General features: G+C 49.6%; 1 protein-coding gene across 1 annotated transcript in view; it reads left to right on the forward strand.

Annotated features, from left to right (window-relative positions):
- The window catches only part of LOC119383869 (protein Skeletor, isoforms B/C), a 302496-nt gene extending 294145 nt beyond the window's left edge, over window positions 1–8351 (forward strand). The window contains exon 10 of the mRNA XM_037652144.2: window positions 8186–8351. The gene's annotated coding sequence lies outside the window, so the exon portion shown is untranslated. The remainder of the gene's footprint in view (window positions 1–8185) is intronic.
- The last annotated feature ends 14499 nt before the right edge of the window (window positions 8352–22850 follow it).

A 22850-nucleotide genomic window follows, 5' to 3' on the forward strand; every position in this document is an offset into this window, starting at 1 on the left:
AACACCTCAGAACTTCCGAAACTATTGTGTGCGTGGCAGTATCGTTTTGTTTAATTTCCCGGATGTATTAAGTGATTCTTTACGATAGACAGATTCATTTAAAGTCTTCTGTAGCAGAAAGCGCAATTCTGTTAAATCACCTAGAATCACCTAGAATTTGTAAGTTATGTCTGTAAAGGCATAAATAACTTGTACGATAAACCGCTATGTAGTTAGTGAATTGAAAACGTCCTAATTTAATTTGTAATCTTCGGGACGCGTGTTCTAACCGTGGATAGAGTCTACGCCAAGTTGTAATGAAGTTAGAACCATTAGCGTAAATTATTTAGCACCGATGTCTTGGAGTACGCGGTGAAAACAACGAATGTCTTGCTCTCGTGCATAACCATTTTCACGGTGAAGCTTCCGTTAGAGCGGGCATTCGCCCCTTATAAGCTATATTATCCAAACTTTATACAGCTTACTAAACTTTCGCTAGTAGTGTAAACTTCTACCTTCCCCCTTGGGAGATTTGCATCGCAAGAATGAGCAGTAATCACCACCGTATCGCGAAAGAGCGGGTACGCGGCGGGCGCAGAAAAAGGCGATCTTCGGCCGCGGAGCAAGCGAGTCCTTGCCGTGACGTCACATCGCCGCGACTGCCGCGCCGCCAGTGTTCGTTCTCGGGACTAATACAACACCTGACTTGCATCTAATGTATCTATCTTTCTGCTTCTCGGAACGAGAATTACAAGCCTTACCAACACCCAATAGTTTCTTACGCAACCGTGAGCAGATAGTCGCAAGTTTATTACAGGCAGACAAGGCCACGCGCACCCCATATCTGTTTCCTACATTCTTCAGGCAGTGCGAAAACTGGTGTACATAAGGTGCAACCACCAGCCTATTTTCCTTGCGCAGTTGCTCTGTTGTCTTCTCTGCCTTATTGGCAGGCTTAACCCACTTGATCAGATTATAGCAGGCTCTCACGATTTCCGTTTCCGGATAGCCAGCCATCTGCAATTTTCCTATCTGGCTCAGGAAACTCTCCTTGAGGGAATGATTACACGTTTTTTGGAACACGGCGCGCAGTTCCACGTACACGATACCGGATTTCATCGTCTTAGAATGGCCAGAGAAAAAGTTCAAAATGGCCTTTACAGAGCGTGGCTTATATAACCACCACAAGTGGTCCTTCTTAAATCTGAATTTATTGTCCAAGAACTGGAGTTCTGCGTCAGACAGATACATTAGATGCAAATCAAGTGTTGTATACAGATTTCCGTTGTCATGCGGGCGTGTTTATATAGGCAAAACCGGACGATGTCTAAATATTAGATTGAGATAGCATTTGCCATCGTTGAGGACTGCAGGCGGTTTTCACCTGCCTTCGCACTGCAGAGAATGTGGTTGCGAACCGATGGCGGGGGACACAGTTTGTTTGTTCCGGCTTAAGGATCAGAAAGGGAGAGAGGTTATTGAGGCCTTGTTCATCGACAGAGAAGGTGAAAGGTGTATTATCCAACCGTCGGTTGCCCTTATCAAAAAGGAGGTACAATTTATTAATTGTAACTTGTGTTGACTAGCGCCGGATTAGGTTGCGCCACACGTTTGTTTGTGATTTGGTCTTGTTTTGTATGTATGTTTTTTGACGCACGTATGTGTTCCACGTGCTCTAAGGAATTTGGTTATCACCTGGATGACTCTAGTGCAAACGCGCAGTTGCTATGTCGATAGCCGGTTGGCCTCTGTATGTATTTATTCGTGTCCTACCTTCCAATAAACTTTAGTCGAGAGCCAGCGCTCGTGTCTGCGTCCTCGTCTTTTCGTGCGCGGTAAGCGGATCGAAAACGAACTAGCCCAGATTTCCCTGCTTATTCTCTCTTTCATTCTCTGCGCCAGTTATTGGCCAATCAGGGTTATTTCATCGCGCGTCGGATAAATTCCCGCGGGAGCGGAGGGAGCGCGTGATGGTGACCTTTTCTCCATGAGCAGCTGCTCTGTTCAAACTGAGACCAACCAGACTTCCTTCCGCATCAAAGAAATGGAAGTAGTGCTGACACAGTTGTCTGATATGATCGGCTTCGAGGGTGTCTCGTTCCAACCTGCCCCCGCCTGTTCCAAGGATCCTCAAAGCCTATCGTATATCAGCATGCCGGGAGACAACCGTGTCGGCACTACTTCCATTTCTTCGATGCATAACCACTAGACCACCGCGGCGGGTCCTTCGTCGTTTTGACTTGTTCGTTCTCTCAGCGTTATGTACCAACTGACCAGACTTAAAACTTACTACCTCTTAAACCGTCAGTCGTTTTACCTCAAGTCCACTGTCGTGTCTTCTAATGACTGCGCATACATATCTAATACAGTCGAGCCCGACTATATCGAACCCGTTTATATCAAATTATCCCGTATATCGAACAATTTCTAAACACGGTAAATTTACATTGAGAATATATAGCAAAAGTTACTGTTACATCGAACGAAAATAGCAACGACAACCGATATATGAAACTCCATGTGCCTCAAAAGTGCCCCAGCAAGTTGGCTTTCCCTCGCAGTGCCGGGAAAACTGCCGGCGCCACCCTAGAAAAAGTGGTTTAGACCCGGTTGTGCACGGGCGAACACCCCCCTGCAAGAAATGATCCTGGCCCGCTCGCAGCGCTTACAGCCAATCAGAGGCCGTCGTGCTTTCTCCGAGGTACAGAGTATAGTGTACTAGAATATTCTCCTAGTGGCGCGTTCTCGAGGGAGGGACAATAGGCCGGTTGAAGCAAACGCCAGTAGACGCCACTGGTGGCGTTGCTGCGCCTTTTTCTAGTCGCCGAGCCGGTTCGGGCTGGTTTGGGCCGGTTCGGACTTCGGACGCGCTTTGCGACTGCTTACTTCGTTCGTCTGTAGTGCGACGCTATCCGCCTCGTGCGCTGCTGCTTTCAGTGGTACTGGTGGCGCCACCAACGGCGGACGGTGGCGATAGGTGGATCTGCGCGGCTCAGAGAAGCCGTGGGTAAAGCGCCTGTTACTCTCCGTTTTTCTATTCATGTTTCATTCTGGTTTGATATTTGTACTGCCGACGCTGCTCCACTAGACAACCATGCCGTCTGTTACGTCCATTGTTCTATATTATTTGTTTTAAAATGACAGGCCCGTTTTTTAATGCGTGCGCGCGATGCACTGCGTACGTTTCTTACGTGCATGTGTCCAAGTTGTTTGCGTGATCTGTTAACACAGATGAAATAAAAATTGTTGCAGTACAAAACAGCATTCTTGTTTTATTGAACACCCCAAACAGTACAACAATGACTATTACGGCTGTATGCCTGCTTAAGAAACGCACAAAAGACACGCGATTTTATCTTCGCCCAACACTCGTAGCACTCAACTAGGCCAAGAAAACCAAAATCTAACTTGCTGAACGTTTTAACAGCCGTCACACAGCTGCATAATAATGCGTGAAAGTACTGTAGCAAATGACCAACAAACATTCACACAGCGTTTTTTTTTTTGTTCACAGACCGTATTAACATATGAGAAAGTTCTAACTGCATTGCAATCACATAATTCGGAATATCTAATCACTTTCACCATTGAAGCCACAATCCTCTAACACATGCGCTTTAAATTGAGCATGGTATTACTCAGACTTATACAGGAAATGCGCACCCGTGGCATTACTCAGATTTATATAGGAAATGCGCACGCGTGCAATGTATCTCGTATGCTAGATTCTCCTTTGGTACGTGCAGCTCAAAATAAAATGCGATTCTAGAAGTAATGTTCGTGGAGTAGCGAGCATATAGCAGAACAACTACTTACAGCTTCACTTACCTTTGCCAAAACGGTATTCCAATTGCAATTCAATATTAACCGACGCAACAACGATAACAACACGCCTGTTGCACACAGGCGTACCAGGTTGACGCTCGAGGCCAAGCGCGGTATTTTAAGTGTAGCACAATCGTGCGCGTACAGTACGCTAGAATATTCTGGCACAATGTCGTCAAGCTTGCAGTCACTTCAGCGGTTCCCACGATGTAGCACCAGTTGACGTCCTCGCGTCATCAAACTTCTACGACGCCGAGAACTACGCACACAGCTGACTTGGAAAAACGCGGTCTTGCAGGAGGCCATCTTGTCCCGCAACCAACGGACAAAAGTACACAACTGAGGCGTCTGAAACATTGCCGTTGATGAGATGGCAGCTGAACGAAATCAGGGCTCGTCGTCCGACGTGTGGCCACCGCCTTAACACAATATTAACGTTGCAACGTTCAAGGAAGACGCGACGAGCCCAGCCGGTCTTGTCGGGTACGCTACAGCACAGTGCACAGCGCGCGCTCTCACGGCCACCGAAAGAAATAAAAGAAAGTGGAGAGAGGAGTTAGCTTGGAGCATGGCCAGTCGGTGGAAGCAAGAGGACGTGTTGCGTCGTCGATGTGGCGTATTGTCGAGAGATGGCGCTAGTTTGTTTTTGCGCAACGAAATCGCAAACTTGATTCAAAATGCATGGGATCCTATGGGGGGTTGGGAGAGGGCACATCTTCCTTTCTCCTCGCTAGTCACCAGGGGAGCCGAGCGGTGGCGCCACCATACCGATGCACGAGGCGGATACTTTCAACGTGGTAGCACTTGTGAAAAAAGACGGTGGAGGACTTGTTTTTGTTTTCTTTTTTTCTCAGACGCTTCTATGTACAATGCTAAAAAGAAAGAGAGTCTCGTTGTACGCCGTGAAATGGTGCAAGTAAACACTGGAATAATTTTGTTTAGATGCGGTTCTGTAACCGATAACAAAGTACAAAAACTTTATCACAATAAATGTGTGTCTGTCGATGCCTTTATTTATTTGTACGCCTTCTGGCATAGGAACGCAGCGCAGACGTTGCTGTGCACTTTTGTGTAGTTTGTGACCAGCACGCGATATAAATGTGATAGATATTGCGCCATAGAAGAAAAACAGGTCCATACATGCTGGGTTTGTGCAATGTATGATAAAAGTTGCGAATACATACTGCAGAGGCGATGTCCCGAACTGCAATGAATCCGCCGGTCTGCAGCCTTTACGCTAGCAGACGACGTCGTCGACACTAGTGTGTTGACGTGGTTTTCAGAAACTTTCTTTAGACTATACTACAGTAAATACAGTCTTTTTGTGCTGTAATAAAAGAATCCGTTGCATAAGGAACGCCTACAAACTCGGACAACGTCAAACGCACTGGGAGACAGCGGCCGGTCTACTAGAAAAAGGCGCAGCGGCGGCACCTGGTGGCGTCTACACAAACGGGCACGCGCGCTCCTTCCCGGACGCGTCACTAGGAAATTGTTCTAGTACACTATAGTACAGAGGCGGTAGAAGTGAGCGCCATTTTTTCTTTCTTTATGCTTGTGTGCCTGGTCCTGCCTGTTTTCCTCGAGTCCTCATTCGGCGTGGTCCGTGCTGGTGGTGTTGCCTGTTGGTGCTCTGTGAAGCTTCGTGTCGGCAGGGAGCTTAAGATCGACTTGCTCGGAGCTCTTTCTATGTTGAGTAGATCGTGGGCAGATGTCACGAAGGAGACGATCCAGAACTGCTTTAGGCGTGCCGGCTTCCGCATGCCTGGTGATGACACCCCAAATTCCGATGACAGCACTGAAAACACCGCAGGTGTTTCCGCCGAAGTTTGGAGCGAGCTGGCAGAGTTCCCGGGAGCTATCGACGGATCGACATTCGACGAGTTCGTCAGTGCGGACGATGATGTCGCCATCATGGGTGAGCTACAAGATGAGGACTACGTTGCAGACGTCGTGCCGACCACGAGCCAAAGCGACAACAATAAGGAAATTGACGATGGCCCATTACCTACATCCTCCGAAGTGATTAGTGCACTTGCGTTGGTCCGGCGCTATTGCGTGAATGTGGAAGGTTGCAGCCTCAGCTGCTCCGACTCGTTGGACAACGTGGAGCCGTGTGTGCTGTCGTAGGCAGCGAAGTCGTTGACACAGAAGAAAATCCAGGACTATTTTGTTCCAAAGTAGGGCACGCAAGTAAGCCACCATATTAATAAAGTACTTTTCTTATTATGTGCCTTTGTGTCAAAATCCTATAGCGGGCCTATATCGAATTATGCCATATATCGAACTAATAAACGTTTTTTGGCGAGTTCGATATACCCGGGTTCGACTGTAGTGGTGTGTGTGCATCGGGTCGTGTCTCACCCCAGTCCATAAGCCTTGCACATGATCCACCGACTGCTGATGAGGTCGCTCCGCAAAAGTAGTGTCATTAAAGTAGTGGAGTTCTCGCCTTCTAGCTTAAGGACGGAGTGCAGCCGCTGCTTCCAAATTCAGGAAGAGGAAACATATATTTGTAGAAGGAACAGTTTTGGTCACAATTGAAACAAAGTGGTTATCGCCACCGCGCTTGCCATTAACCTTCGCCGCGAACCACACGCGCGCACACTGCCTACGCATCGTGTCAGCTGGCGCTCTTGCAGGGGACTCAAGATGGCGGCGGAAGAGCCAGTAGAAAGAATGCACACTCGTGCTTCCAATGAAGTGATTTATTGAATACGCATCCCTCAGTGTTTTCATTTCCCTCGTCGAGCGAATAAAAGCAGTGACTGAAATAGTGAAAATGGTGAAAGGGGACAAGGTGCCGCATATTTGAAATCTCCCGATGAAAGGGGGGGGGGGCGCTTGCTCGGGATTTTACGGTATATACGCCAGACGGGGTGCTGCCTTAATGAAAGGCTAACAGGTCATTATTATAACATGCACACATCAATCCAGGGTCACATAGGAATCCATTGGCGCGACTGTGGGTGTTCGCCAGAGTTTGAGCAATGTGAAATGCTCGAAAAGCACCCGTCACAAATCACGCGGTAAACGATACAAGTGCATTCTATAGCAAGTCGATGAGGGTGTGCTTGTTGGTTACTGTGTGCCTTCTCGTGTCCGTGTCGCGCTACACCAAAAGCATTTCTATAGCAAGGGCTGTCAGCATGTGTTACTCTCCATCCTTGGCCTTGTCTAGACATGAAATGTTTCTTAATCAGCCGAACCATTTATGAAACTTTCATGTCCGTTCCGACTATCAGGTGCTATTGCTTGCTTGCGGAGGACGATATATGTGATGCACTATGCCAATAAAATCCATTTGGAAGTTAGCGCTCTGTCCTTTCGTTGGCCGGCTCGGCCGTTTCCTCATTTCCGTGATGCGCTATACCAGTTCACGAAAAATAAACATTTGTTGGTAGTTGGCGTCTCGTGTCTTCTTTTGTGTTCGCCTTATTTGCGTTTCAAAGTGCCCAACTATCAGCTCCCAATAGCGACAAAATGACGTTGTATACGTCGGAAACCGGCCGGCCATCCGTGCTTCCGACGCAAGTCCGGCGCTCGCACCGTCGTTTAGCCACAGCTAATGGCAGCACGGGAGACCGGTGACGCGGCGGCTTCACGCCATCGCGCTGACTCCAAAAAATAGAGCCACCTGTTTAAAAACATGGGAACTAAACTTTGTGTATCGAAGCAGTCTCGCCTTCCAAGTCCGATCTCAAGGCTTCCGTAATTTCTTTTTTTTTCATATTTTGTTCAGTATACCTCTCCTGGGCCCGAGGTTCCTGGTACGAGGCATGGTGTTGCCAAAGTGTGATACTTTCTTCAAATCTGGGCCGTGCCACGTGAGGCAACATCATCTCATAAACGATCTTTGACTTAGACAAATACCTTCGTGACACAAAAGAAAAAATAAAGTAACGCGCAACGAATTTATTACTTTTTCCGCAGTTAATTTCTGGGGGCAATCATTGGCTGCTCTAATCAATGACACTTTTCACTGAAGCAATTGTAAGTGGGTTGCTCTCTGGCGTGTGCTCGGCGGGCGTTCTATCGATGAGTGCAACGCTTATTAACCGTGGTATATCTCTCCGGCGGCTGCCTTTCACTTCCCGAGAACCTGGCGCCACTTGTTTATGTGCGAACAAATTCTCTCTTCTTTGATAGAACGCATAGTGAGAAATTCTGATGACACCAACCAGTGCTTTCAGTTACCAACTTCGCCCTACCTTATGCTGGGCTGGTAAAAATTCTCAAAAATGTTCTTTCATTGTCACCTTTTTCAAGGAAACGAGTTTTCAGTGAAAGGATATTTTCTCTTCAACACCCTGCTTTCTTGTTTTTTGTTCATGGACTAGCGAACGCAGACGTTCAAACTTGGGCCTAACATGCTTCGCAGACGAGCTTCGCTCACGTGGACATCACAAGTAATGTGGACTACCCGCGACCAGCAATCGTAGCGGCTCACATCAGCGGCGCTCACAACACCCGTGCCGACGCTATCATTGTTGACGACAAGCGGACGCTGGTGCTCAAGAATTTCCACTACGACGGCTCAGCACCAGGTCGGTGACTTTGTTCAGCTTCACGCAGCTGAAATATGTGATAAAAACGTGCTCCGGCATAGATTCTTGCATCACTTTGCAAAAAGAACGGAACGCCGGCACCTACGGCGTATAAAATAAAATGTCAGGTATACTGTTCACGCGAGAGCGTCGCGCATGTCCCGCTGACAAAGGATTTTTATCGTGTAGCTACGCAAATTCAACACCCGCCGAACAGCTCCCTAATATGTGAAGAAACGGGTATTTATGGTTATATCTTCTTACAATCCCCCATATATGCAGTCTATTCGCTCACCATCTTAGGTCGACGCAATTCAGACAGTGGGAAACATTTTCGAGTGTGCTTAGGTGTGTAGTGCTCTATAAGACACGGACAGAGTAATTGGAGTAAGGCACAAGTGGAACGAAAGGCTTCAAGTGATGAAAACTCCTTGAGCAGGGAATATTTCTGGAGCCTGAGGTGTAGATACACAGCTGGCGGCGTCTATTGTCAGTAAGGTGCACAAATGTGTTGCGGTTGTGATCAAGATTTTCACTTTCGTGTGTACAAGCCTCATTACAACATTATACTACGAGTGTAGAACAAAATACCTTCAGAGGTATGCGGCCAAGGGGAGCGGGGGGGGAGCTGTGATGGAAGCAGAAGAGTGCGGGGTTAAAACGCTCGAGCCATGCGAGTGTCGGACCGGCGGTGTTACCTGTGTTTTGTTTCGTGCCTCAATCTGGTACCGCACTAGGCCGCCTGCAGCGTGACGGTGGCCACGGCGAAGCGACAGGTTGCGTCACCTCGGCTTTGAACCGAATAGCGCTAAAGAGCTCCTTTCGCAGAAATTCTATAACTCGGTCGTTGGTCGTGAGCGCAATACGGCCGTGCTGCCCGTGAGCGGAAATTCGAGATTCAAATAAAAATGTCCAGCCAGCTCCACTTGGCGAACACTGTCGAAACCGCGAAGCTTATGCCCCTCATTCATCGGGCTATATCGTACTCGTATGTTTTTCAAGTGTTCCGTTCGCTGGCGCTTGGCTTCGGCCTCTCTTGCGCGAACATCGCGGTTGGCTCGGCTAGTCGACATGCCCGTGTTCTCGCTCACGTCGGGTGGCTTCTTCATGGGGAGAGCGAGGAAGCTTCGCCATTCTGAAAGCGCAAGCTCCTGAACGCGCTATTTTACACTACACTACACGCCTCACCGTCACCCTGTGTTCACCGCTCGACTTCCGCCTCCCTCGCATATCGCTGCACGCTCGCGCCTCTCGCAGCAGGGCGCAGCCCTTCCCTTCCTGTCGAGCCTTACTCTCGCCACACTGCAAGACCAAAGGCCACGTGATCCGTTCTACGCCGACCCCGGACATGAAAGCGTCGACTAAGAGTGAGAATAGAGCCCAGTCCTCCCGCGTGGCAAGCAGGTGTACTACCATCGAGCGACGCCACTGCTTGAAACTGTTTGAGGAAAAAGACGTGGTGCGCATTAAGCGGGAGAGGGGTGTCATTGCGTCAAAACATGTGGACTGCGCAACGAGCTTTTTAAAGACCCACAAAGACCGAGGGAAAAAATAAGCATCATTATCAGCATCAACAATGCGCGTTCTGCCTTACGGAAGAATTACGATGTCGTGGGCACGTCGCAACTGTACTAGCAGTCGACATTCTGGGATCGTTTAAAACGGCCACGCTTACGCGTACAGGCTTCCTTTTCTTCGACGCGGTTGAGGTGTCTATCCAGAAGCGAAGCCACGCTAGCGATTCAGAAGGCGATGCGGATGGGGCCCGATTGTGCTATCGTGTGCTACTCTTGCAGGCAAGTGTCCTACAAGTTTTGTGGTCCCTTGATGGCGCAAATGCGTGCTGCCGGTCGAGCGTTGCCGAGACAGTAAAGCGCTCATAAAAGTCTGCAGGCGACCTGGTTCACTGATTGCACGCTTGAGCAGCACTATAGCAGTGCTCACGCGCTCCGGCACGTCTCCTTTTTTTTCATATTTCCTGGGGCTTTCTTTCCAACGCGGTAAAAATGACTACATGAGACGTATTGCACAGGAAACAATTCATTCGGTGATTTCTGAAGGTGTTCTAGAAATCTGCGGTCCTACTTTGTGTCTTCAGCGAATAATTAAAATGCTGGGCAATTACACGTAATTAATGCGTAAAGGGAAAATGAAAAAGTCACAGTTTCGCCGCAACGGCGAAGCAATGAATGCGACAGCAAAAAGAAAATTTGCAGTGGCTTAGCTCGGCTATGCCAGGATATACGTAGCGTTAGCAAAGGTTCAGCTGATTATTCTGAGCTTTCCAGATTTCCGCAGCACGTTTAGCTTTCCGCAGCACGTTTAGCGTTCCTCTGTTCATTCTTCTTACGCTGAAGCGCTAATTGCCAGGCAACTACTTCGGGATCCGATGACATAAGCTTCTCGGCTCAACTGCGCTGTTGAGCAGCATTTGCGCTTTCCTTCTCCATGGCGTTACCCACCTGCAAACGCCAGTCAGAGGCGCTATCAAGCGGCACCAGCGCACTGTCAGATACACCATCTCCCGCTAAAGGGGACCATGAGTAGATGCGAAGCCGGAGCACTTGCACGATCGCGTTCCGTTGGCGTTCGTTGGGCATGCTACCGAGCTTGCGTCGTGGAACGCGAAGAGCGACGCTACGCGCGACGTATCTTCCATCTAGCCTGGCCGTTAATTCTCACAGGGCGAGCGGGGAACGCGGTCGACAGGCGGGCGAGAGGGGGCAGCGTAGGAGAGGAGAGAGGAGGGGAGGGGACGCGCATGCGCTCGAGCTCATCGCGGCGTTGCGCAGGAGAGAATTTCGGCATGTCTAGCCCGCGTTTCATAGGAAGAGCTACGACGTCACCCCTCTCGAATGCGCAGAGCAGCAGCGGCGAGTCGCGAGCGCATGCGCAGCACGGCTCATGATGACCCCCGCGAAACCTGCTTTGGCTAGGCAAGTGTAGCTAACGCTACAAAAAGTAGAATGTCACACGAAGAACGGCAAGCAGCTCAGTACTTGCAACGTGCCGCTCGAGCGCAAAGGACTGGCGAAAAGAACACACACAGGACGACAGCGAACTAACGGTCACAGCTCGACACTTGCAGCGCACTGCTCAAACACAAGGAAGGACACTCGAAAAGAACGCACAGGTACACACAGGATGAGCGCGAATTAACTCTTGCGGTTGTTAAGGCCTGAACACACGTACACGTCGCAGCGTGTCAGCGCGTGGCTTTTTGACGCGGCGCCACGCGCTCTCCCTTTGGAGAGAGAGGGCGGGCAGCTTCGCGTAGCCGCACGCATAGGCGTGCGCAGGGTTCTTCATTAGGGGTGGGGTGGGGCAAAGGGTCGTCGCAGCGCCCCCTCACCCTTCTAAGTCAATGTATGGGGCAGATTTTGCGCCCCCCCCCTCTTAGGTGACTAGAAGGGTCAATGTACGGTGCAGATTTTGCGCCCCCCCCCCCCTCTTAGGTGACTAGGGGGGGCGGCCGCCCCCCCTGCCCCCCCCCCCCCCCCCCTGTGCGCACGCCTATGGCCGCACGCCCTCTCTCCCAATAGGGAACGGCGCGCCGCCGCGTCAAAAGGTCACGCGCTCACACGCTGCAACGCGTACGTGCGTTCGGGCCTTTACTTCTTCGTGTTTGAGCAAGGCGCTATAACCCAACGCTCTTAGACTTCTTTTTCTTTGAAACTGCGGCGCGTGGAGTGACCCTTCCGCGTCTCCTGCCGCATGGTGGCGTTAGACGCATCGTTTACTCGGCGTTTTACATCGTCAGTGGCTACAAAAAGGGGCCACCTTTTAGTGCGCGTGTGAAAAAAAATGTAGGAGCGTTGCTTTAAAGGGACACTAAAGGCAAATAACAATTTATGTCAGAGTGAAAGCATCTAAAACGGCAGTATTATGAACAGCAGTGCCCTATTTACCGAGAAATTAAACTAAATGTATCACGCGATGAGCGCCACGAGTGGGACATTTTCGAAGTGATCCCGATGACGTATGAGACTCTGCCTACAATACTAAGGTGCGTATTTGGGCCGGTTGGTACATGTTCAACGATACGAGAAACAGCTCGAAACAGGGGACAGTGAAAAAGAAGGACCAAGCGCTGTCTTACAACCAAGGCTTTCTTCCGTACATGGGGGTATATATCGCACACGCAACATGAAAGGAGGGAGAGGAGAACAGTGACGTGGAACTTTGTTCACGAATTCTATGAGAGCTTCTGAAAAAAAAACGTAAAAAGCCATCATTCACTAGACAGATAGGCAATTTCCCTGGTGAGGAGCGCTAACGAAGGCGCACTCACGCACATATCACCTTTTTTGTCAATGCAAAATGCCTCATAAATCTCACGTGCTCGTTGATCACTGTATCGCCGAAGTATCTTACATTGATCGAACATTGCATGACAGCCGCATACGGAGCTGTGCGCAGCTAGGCGGCTTCCCACAGAACCCCCCATTAAATTGCGGTGTTCCCTGAGGCGGTCATTTACACACCGGCCAGTTTGACCGATGTAGCAGCGACCGCATGAGAGGGGGATTTCGTATACCGCGTTACGACAGCATTCAACAAACTTTTTGGCGTGTTTCTTATCACACACGCGAGGCCCTCTGTCTTCTCTGTTCACCTGATTGCACATCCCAGAGAACTTATTTTTTGCTGAAAAGACAACTCTGATGCCTGCTTTTTGTGCTACTTTTTTTAAACAATGCGACACCCTATGCAAATACGGAATTACTGCTGTTTGCAAAAGCGAGCGATTGCAAAATCTTGTCTAGGGGCAGCGTTGACGCGATCATGCCATCACACAATGTGCACTAGCTTTGACTCGCAGGTGCGCAGACCGCGCATGGCAGGCTACCCGGACAACCTACTGTGTTCCATTGCCGAAGGTCTTCTAGAAGGCTTAAAACAGCCAAAAAAACTGATTAGTCGTCAGCAAAAGAGCCCACTTTCAAAAACAGCGGTAATTCCGTATTTGCATGGGGTGTCGCATTGTTTAAAAAAAGTAGCACAAAAAGCAGCCGTCAGAGTTGTCTTTTCAGCAAAAAATAAGTTCTCTGGCATGTGCAATCAGGTGAACAGAGAAGACAGAGGGCCTCGCGTGTGTGATAAGAAACACGCCAAAAAGTTTGTTGAATGCTGTCGTAACGCGGTATACGAAATCCCCTTCTCATGAGGTCGCTGCTACATCGGTCAAACTGGCCGGTGTTTAAATGACCGCCTCAGGGAACACCGCAATCTAATGGGGGTTCTGTGGGCAGCCGCCTAGCTGCGCACAGCTCCGTATGCGGCTGTCATGCAATGTTCGATCAATGTAAGATACTTCGGCGATACAGTGATCAACGAGCACATCAGATTTATGAGGCATTTTGCATTGACAAAAAAGGTGATATGTGCGTGAGTGTGCCTTCGTTAGCGCTCCTCACCAGGGAAATTGCCTATCTGTCTAGTGAATGATGGCTTTTTACGTTTTTTTCAGAAGCTCTCATAGAATTCGTGAACAAAGTTCCACGTCACTGTTCTCCTCTCCTTCCTTTCATGTTGTGTGTGCTATATATACCCCTATGTACGGAATAAAACCTTGGTTGTAAGACAGCGTTTGGTCCGTCTCTTTCGCTGTCCCGTGTTTCGCGCTGTTTCTCGTATCGTTGCCTACAGTAAATCACTAGAAATCAAACTAGCAGCAATAAAAACAGAACCTTCCGTGTACCAAAAGACTTAATAAAATGCTGTTTGTTCGTTTCCATTTGATTCATGGAAAAAAATTACAGCATATCCACGGGTGAATGATGAAGAGCTTGGGCGAAGCTCCTGAAGCAATCATGGTTACACCGTGAAATGTTCAGTGCTTTTGCCCAGCAGTAATCAAAGCGATACGCCGCTTTGATTACTGCTGCGCTCGCTTGGCGGCAGCCTCTCGAGCTCGCACCTCGGGATCCTGCCGACGAGCACGAGATGCAGCGGCCTTCCGCACCCGGCGCTCCTCGTCGTCCATGGTCCACTAAGCAGCACGATCCGGCAAGCGCACTCCTCCACGTACGGCGACGGTCAAGAACAATGAGAGATAACGGGCGCAGCAGCCAGTCTGAGAGCAGCGGCACCTATAACGCCATCTATCGTGCATTCACCCAACCGCCATATTGCACACATCTCTATGGGACAGCGCCATCTAGTATATCGTCACCCAACTGCAGTTTCCATGCATCTCTATGGGACAGGGCCATCTATTGAATGATAGGGGAGACGCGACGGCGGGGGAACGCCGGACGGAGCGACGACCGGCCAGGTGATGCTATGAGGAGCTCCGCCCCTAAAAAGAACCTCTGTGGCGTTGCCATGGAGAACGGCGCGCGTGGTTCAAAGGTTCCGTTTTCGCCGAACTGCGCTTCGTCGGCGCCCTGCTTCGCTCACGCGGTCGCGTCTTAGTGGTAGTTTCAGTATCGTGTACAGCCGCGTGTGTTTTGCATGCTCGTGAAAGTCGCTCTGACAGGAAGTTCGACAAAATGCTGTATGGATGTGATGTTGCCGGATGCCCAAATGGTGCACAACGCCAGTGCTGCAGCAAGGAAACCGATGTGTCTTTTCACTGGGTGCCGCGGAATGAACCCTTACGCTCGAAGTGGCTTAGTCGCTGAATTGGAGCCCAGCGTCGCGAGCCAATGTCTCGTTGTCAAGTTCTCCGTCCACATCCATTGCGGCGATTGCGGCAAGCTTCGATGGCTTCGATGGCCGTTGTTGCTGCTGTGGGTCCCACTACTTTCGCTCTGCTGCTACTAGTGTCGATGGCCGCGCAGTAAGGCGGGCAACGTTGGGCACGGCAGCAGTGACGTATGAAAGTCTGATTTCAGGCGGGTGATTTGAAGTGCGCTAACGCGATGCGGACCACTAAAACGTGATTTTATTTCAAAATAAGCACTTCCTTGGCATAAAAGTAGCACTACGAGGTTTCTGGACTGCTATTTCGACAATCAACGTCGACTTAATATTTGCCTTTAGTGTCCCTTTAAGTGCGCCGTTCGGGTATACTACATATACTGAAGCACCTCCGAGCTCTGCGTGCCGTTAGCGTTAAATGGTGTATTAAATAGCTCGCCGTTGTTATGCTAAACAGCCGGAGGCGCGTGGCCGAGTTGTTTAAGGCAGCGTGCTGCGCAGCGAGGGGTCGAAAGTTCGAATCCCGGTAGTGCGTTTCGGAAATTTTTTGACACGAAAGTGTTTTATGTCGGGGTCCACCAAGACTTCAGTGACGTATTTCCGTCACGAAAATGACGTCGAAAAAATTTACACGATCAGATGGCAAAGAAAAAAAGTTCCGTCAACGGGCATCGAACCCACGACCGCTCGGTCCGCAACAACAGATGCCGGGCACGCTATCCACTGCGCCACGGTCACAGACTCTGGAGGCTTTACAAACGCACCTTTTATATCTACCATACTCCCGGTCGGCGGGGTGGTGTTGCCCTCTGGGAGCGGTAAAGCAAAGTAATTCGTCATTATACTGTGGCCTCCGCGATTAGCACCTACAACGCGTTACACGTTTCACAGGCTAACGCGCCCACCATATCGCTCATACAAACAGTCGTACGCCAGGAGGTTGCTAATCTTGGCATAATCTTGGCTGTAAACCAGATTCGAGTGTACCCTTCACTCTACCGAAACCCTGCTGACTAGAGGATGGCTGATGATTGGCCGAGATGCTTTCACTGCTCTCGCGTGGGACACATTGTGCGTCACTGTCGCAATCGTTGGTCGTCGAATTTCTCGAATCGTTCACGTCAATTTGAAGGCAACCATCGCAGGTCTCCACATCGTTGCTATCTCCAGGCTGCCATTGCCAACAATCTCTATCGCCGCTTGTTCGCCAATCAATGTTCCCTACAAGGCCTGGTCCCTCAACCTCGGGAAACTATAGTCCATGCAGCTCCCGGAGGTGACGCTGCATCAACTACCCGATCTGAAATACTCTGTTGACAATCCCTACGTGCCGAAACATTTTCGAAATTTTGGTGGACGACATTAATGTTCCAGCCCTAATAGACATTGGTGCACAAATCTCAGTCATGAGCGCGGCTCTCCAAAAAAAAAAGAATCTGCGCAAAGCGCTCACGCCCCCTGTTCAATACGCGGTAATATTTGCCGATGAGAGCACATCTACAGTTCTTGGTATGTGCACCTCTCGTATGTGTATTGCTGGCCGTCAGACCGTCGTATTGTTCGCCGTGCTTGCGTAGGGCCCACATGACGTGATCCTGGGTCTCGACTTCCTTTCGAGGCACTCCGCTCTTATCGACTGCTCGACGGGTCTTTTTCAGCTGGAACTCCCTCTAGACGCCTATGTTGCCCCTGACGCTCCAAGCCCCTTATGTGCCATGGACTTCCTTCGTATTCCGCCGCAAGCCGCGACGTAAATCCAGCTCATCACTGATCTGCCTGTGCGTGATGGTTAATACGCTGTTTTACCGATTACCGACGTCGTCTTGAAGCATTTTGATGGCATGTCCCACACTGTGGTCACAGTACACCGCAACCAGACTTCTTCACCTCTTTTGAACTTCGGTCCACCACCCATGCACTGTTTGCAGGCATCGTGTCGTCATTACAAGGATGCCACGTCTCTGCATTGTCAGTTGACGGAACTAGTCGTCATGCCGACTCGGTCACTGCACTCGACCTTCCACGCGCTGATATTGAGAAAATGATAGCGCCATCTTCCGCCCACTGAGGCACCAAATCTCCGTAGTCTCTTGACATCCTATGGCGGCATATTTGATCTTGACAACCACCCTTTAGGCCAGACATCGGTTTTGACCCACCACATCAACACCGGCGATGCCAACCCAATTCACCGGCACCCTTAGCGCGTGTCCGCTGCCGAAGGCGCTGCCATCCATCAATAAGTCGGAAAGGTGTCGTAGAGAGAGATAGAGAAGGCACTTTATTTGCATCCGTCAGGAGTATCGCGATGGGGGTGAGACGCAGCTCCACCTTTCACTGTCTACTTCCCCCCAAGACGTCAGCCGAGACAGTTGGCTTCCGGCGGCGGCCTGGGCTTGACGGAGGACTTGTTTTTGGTCGTTTTCTTCCTAGCAATGGAGATAGGATTCCCATGACTCTTTGTTCCCATTTTGACCGTTTTGAGCGGGCCGGGCCCAGAGGATGTGATCGAGGGTCGCTATGCCTTCACAGTTTTTGCATTTGGAAGATTGCAGCTCAGGATGACGTTTAGCATGTACGGGTTTGGGAAGGTACCCGTCTGCAGCTTTCTCCAGATTACTTCTCTCTTCCGTTTGAGATGTTTATGGGGGAGGTAGGGTTATCCTGCCCATTCTGTAGTGCTCCAGAATTTCTCTGTATGTGTTTAAGCCTTGCTTTTTGGACAGGGAGTAGTCTGCCTGAGCGGGAGCCCGGAGTGTGAGTCCTCGGGCGACCTCGTTGACGATCTCATTCCCGGTGAGTCCACTAAGGGCGGGTGCCTATATTATTCTAATGAGCTTGTTGGGAACGTTCCCGTTACCTGCATGCAGAATTCTGCCGCCTTCTCTGGACGCCTTACCAGTGTCATAAGCTTTGATTAAAGTGTTAGAATCGGTGATGATGATTCTGGTCGATGGGTTTATGATTTCCAGGGCACTCGCCGACATATCTGCATCCTCTGGTGAAGAGTGTCTCTCGCTACAGCGCGAGATTAGCTCGCCTTTGTCAGTCACTACTACTGGAGTGTAGTAACCTACTGGAGTGTAGTACTCTTCTGGATATTCTTCCGCATCAGTGTACACTACCTCTTGTTTTTGGACGAGGGAGCTTTGGAGTCATTGGACTGTGCTTCGCCTGCGTTCCTCACTGTGTATGGGGTGTGTGTTTTTTGGGATGGGGGTATTCTAAACCTGCTAGAAATTTCTTTGGGGATGGCGGCTATCCTCTCTCACGATTCTGGGTCCTGGTAGACCTTCCTAAGGAGGGATCTGCCCGCCTTGCGGCCGTTATTCTGATATATTCTGCTGTGAGTTCTGCCCCGCACATTTCTTCTAGGATGTCTGACACTCCTAGCTTGATGATCTTCTCGGTTGATGTGCACGCTAGTAAGCCTAGGGCGGTTTTTGCTCCCTTCCTGATGAGGATGTCTGCCTCTCTGCTTTGTTTGCCTTTAAATATGGGATAGCTTAGGTGATTCGGCTACTGATGAAAGAGTGGACGGGCCTGAGTAGGTTCACCTCCTTCATCCTGCATTTTGTTTGCTGTCTGTTTGAGAAGCCTCCCTGTCGGAAAAAAACAGTGTTTGCAGTGCCTCCCAGTGCCTTTCAGCGCACTGGTTGGCACTGGAAATGCTGTTCAGTGTGTCCCAGTCAGCGCTAATAGACATCATGTAGCGCGTAAAAGACACAACGGACACACAGAACCACAATCCACAGGCGCTGTGGTTTGTGGTTGTGTGTGTCTTTTCCGTTGTGTCTTTTTCGCGCTACATGATGTCTATTAACAAGCACCAACTAGCCCAACAACAAGTTCTTCTGTACTACAGCGCGCTGGGAGGCACTTAGACAGACTGTACAGCGTGGCCAGTGCCGCCCAGTGCGCCGAAGGACTCTGGGAATACTTTGCAGTGTGGCCCAGTGTCTTACAGGGCACTGGGAGACACTGGCCACGCTGTACAGTGTCTGCCGCGCACTGGGAACACTGGCGGCACACTGAAAAAAAGTGTAACCTGGGTGGAATTCGTATAAGAATTGGTATTGGATCGCGAAAAGTCGAAAGAAAAACTTGTGGAATATTTTCAGAATAATATTCTATTGTTTGTCCTACGCATATCCAGCTTTAGTTTTAGTTAAGCGGCGGACGTAGGTATGCGCTAAACCAATCATCTGTCGAGCGAGCGAGCGAGCGAGCGAGCGAGAGTGCGCTTTCTCTGAAGTGTGTGATCGAGTGCCGTGAATGTAGTTCATATAACTGCATTGAAAGAACTTATCATTCACAACCCAGCATGGCATTAGTATTAGTCTGATAATCAACATCAACCTACTCTAGCAGTGAGTCCTTCCATATGGGCTCGCAGCGCTGCAAGCCGCACGTCACCGGCAACAGTGAGGCAATGTAGCGCTCAATCTCGGCGTGTTTAGTTTCTTATTTGTGTAGTCGAAGGTGCAAATATGGCTTCACTTGAGTCAGGTATGATCGAAACTACATTTGAACGGTTACTAGATTCTTCGTAATTGAATATCCACGTTCTTCACAGCGATCGTGGCGCACGGAGTACAGCTCTAAGCCTAATGGTCGGTTCGGCTAGAGTGAACTACTGCGACTATAGTACGCGGAACGTAAAAAAAAGACAGAAAATATGTCCAAACGGGTGACGAAAACTAAAGTGTTCAGTGTGCAATTCAGATGCACATTGTTTTCTACATAGGTGTGACTAACTGCTTAGCGAGTAAGTGCGGTTGCAGCAACACATCTCCGGTTACGCTAATAAGTCTTGCGGCGAAACGTGCCAGATTGACGTTCTCATCCTAGGTAGCGAATGACAAAACATAACTATCTTCTGTTATGCTGCCGCGAGCATGCAGAGACTGAAATATGCGTTTCTAAACAAGAAAAATGAAACTACTGGCTACCAGAAGTAGTTATAAGACGAAGAAAAAAGAGATTGACTCTCGTCTCCCAGGTGTGGTGTAGCGGTAAGTATGGGACTCGGGATGTACGGTGCGTCAAAGTAGTGGGTTCCACTGCCGCTCGCTTGTTTCTTTAGTTTTTTTTTTTGTCGCACTGCTCGTGTTTCAGCCGTAATTACGATCTGGGCATGACCACAGTTTTTAGAAACAATTTAAAACCCCGATTTTGACCTGTAACGGGTGTCCCAGTGTGCAGCGCGCCAGCGACCAGCGTGCGTCGTGCAGCGTTCCAGTGTCCCAGTATCCAGCACCACATTGGTCCAATAATCATGTATGGCACTGGGACAGTGCCACGGTGTTTTCCGATAGAGCTGTAAGTTTGGTTGGTCGTGACTTCTAGTCTGTTTATTGTTTCGTTGCTTCTGCCATTTTCTTGAATCCACATACCCAGTATCCTAATCTGGTCCACCCTTTGGACCGGGGTGTTGTTCACCAGGAGCTGTATATTGACATGCTTCTTGCTCATAATTAGCATCTCCGATATTTCCGGCGAGCATTTTAACCTGAGGTAGCAGCTTTCCGTTTCCCAGATTGCCCTTTGTATGGTGTCTTCTCTTTGGCCGTCACTCTCCCCTCTGTCGACCCATAGGGTGAGGTCATCAGCGTAGAGAGTGTGGCACAGGCCCTCCATCTTTCTAAGTATTTTTAGGTTTTTAAGTCTTTCTATCTCTCATAGTGTCGTAGAACAATCGTCTAGTTTGTGGGCATCTCCTGTCGTACTTCTCAAGAAGGGCAATGCATGGCAATTTTTTGTAGATTACAGACACATCAACAAGGTCACTAAAAAATTCACTGACTATTACGATGCTGCCTAATGCGAATTCTGAGCGCAGCTTCCTGTTGGGGCTACGCCAGCTTTGTTTGAAGTGTTGGCTTTCCGCAGTCGCAGCAATTTAGCATTCTTTACATTTTGGCACAGAAGCTGCCTGCGCTCGAGTGCTACAGGCGTTCGCTCTCATTCGCTTTATCGGTTACGCCGACAGCGACTCCGCTCAACGCGTGAACGGGCGCCTAGGAGCTGCGCTCTAAAATGTGGGGCCTGCGCACAGCACTGTCCACTCGAAAGCTGGAAGAGCGGCCTTTCGAGAGCCCGTTCTAAACTCTCTTGGGGCACTAATACAAGTACACATGCAAGGTATTTACTACACCATAAATCATCATTTTTGTGAAGTAGGACAGCACCCACTATGCCATTATTCGTCTTTCTACGGATAAGCGAGGTACCCGGCACACATCTGTAAGGCATTATGCGCTCTTTGTTTATGCTTCATGTGGTTGGTGACGATAAACAATTATGGCTGAGCACTTTGCAGTGGGTGGGAAGGATTAAACCTCACACTCGTTGTCCAATTAGCGCTCAGTGATGCCTGGTTGGTATTTTACTCTTCTTCCAGGCTATATTACATAGGTTAAAAAGGCCCTGCAACACTTTTCCGAGCAGCCATGGAATGGATTCATTAAAGGAGCCCATTTCCTCACGAATCGACCACCGCAAAAAGTTTTTGAATCCATCCAGTACGAGCGGAGTTACAAAGATTTTTTGAACAACAGAGGGCTGAGCTAGTCGGTAAGTATTCATTCTAAAAGAACAGGGCGTGCAAACAGGGACACAAGAAACAAGTCAGGACACCACAAACGCCGACTAACAACTGAAGAGACGCACAACGGCGGAAAAGATTTCGTGCCTTCTTTCTTTTCTGCCGTTGTGCGTCTCTTCAGTTGTTGGTCGGCGTTTGTAGTGTCCTGACTTCTTTCTTGTGTCCGTGTTTGCATGCCCGGTGTTTTTAGAATGAATGCAAAGTTTTGTCACATATTGTAACTGCTTTCTCTCTCCTCTCGTCCCCACCAAAGCGCTGGAAGCTAAGCAGGGAAAGGTGGCCGCGGGAAGAGTGTGCGTCACGCGCGCCTCGTGGCCTTCAGCACTTTTTCTTTTTAACACGAAAGTGTTTTATGCCGGGGTCCACCAAAATTTTCATGACGTATTTCCGTCACGGAAATACGTAAGCATAATGAACGCCATCAAATGGCAAAGAAAAACCTATAAAAAGTTCAGTTGGCAGGAGTCGAACCCATGACCTCTCGGTCCGCGACGATGGCTGACGGGCGTTTAGCCCACTGAGCTACCGCCAAACACATTACGGAGCCTACATGAAGGCGCCTTTTATCTTTCACACGTTCCTCTCACAGTGCTCTTGCAAGGATGGATGGGTGGATATTATGAGCATCCCCTTTATAACGGGGTGGTGACATGTGTGCCACCAGCCTCGAAAAAAAAACGCGCCGTTGCTGCGACCGTCCCATTCGGCGCGTTTCCGGTGTGTTGAACGAAGTGTTACTTCGTTTAACACACCGCGATGTGGTGGCTTTAGCTACAGTGCCTAGTATATACTTAGTAGTGTGCCGACCCCAAGCGTTTCCAATGGGAGACGCTAGCACCACCGGCGATGCCTGCCGCCGGAGGCCACCAGACGGTGACAATCTTAGGCACCGTGCTAACCGAGCGGCGCATCAAGCGTGCGCGTGGCACGCGCGTCGCTTGCGCTTCGAATGCGCGTTCGTAAGCGCAATCGGTTGCGGTATTGTTGCGAGGCGTTGTTGCTTTTGAGAAAGTAGCGTATGGTGTGTAGGCATGTCACTGCTGGGTTTCTTTCCTGTGCGCGCGGTTCGCACGTGTTTCTGTTCGCGGAACGTCGCAGAAATCGAGGCGCAAAGACAGCACCTGTTTTGTCCCATATTGTACGAGACTACGAGTGGATACCGCTCAAACAACGAGTGGGTCTGCTTATTCAGCGTGCCTGCTGACAGAGCGCTTAGCCGAGTGGGAAAAGCATGTAAATAGCCCCTA

The sequence above is a fragment of the Rhipicephalus sanguineus genome, chromosome 1 (genome assembly GCF_013339695.2).
Source record: "Rhipicephalus sanguineus isolate Rsan-2018 chromosome 1, BIME_Rsan_1.4, whole genome shotgun sequence".
Taxonomy (NCBI): Eukaryota; Metazoa; Arthropoda; class Arachnida; order Ixodida; family Ixodidae; genus Rhipicephalus; species Rhipicephalus sanguineus.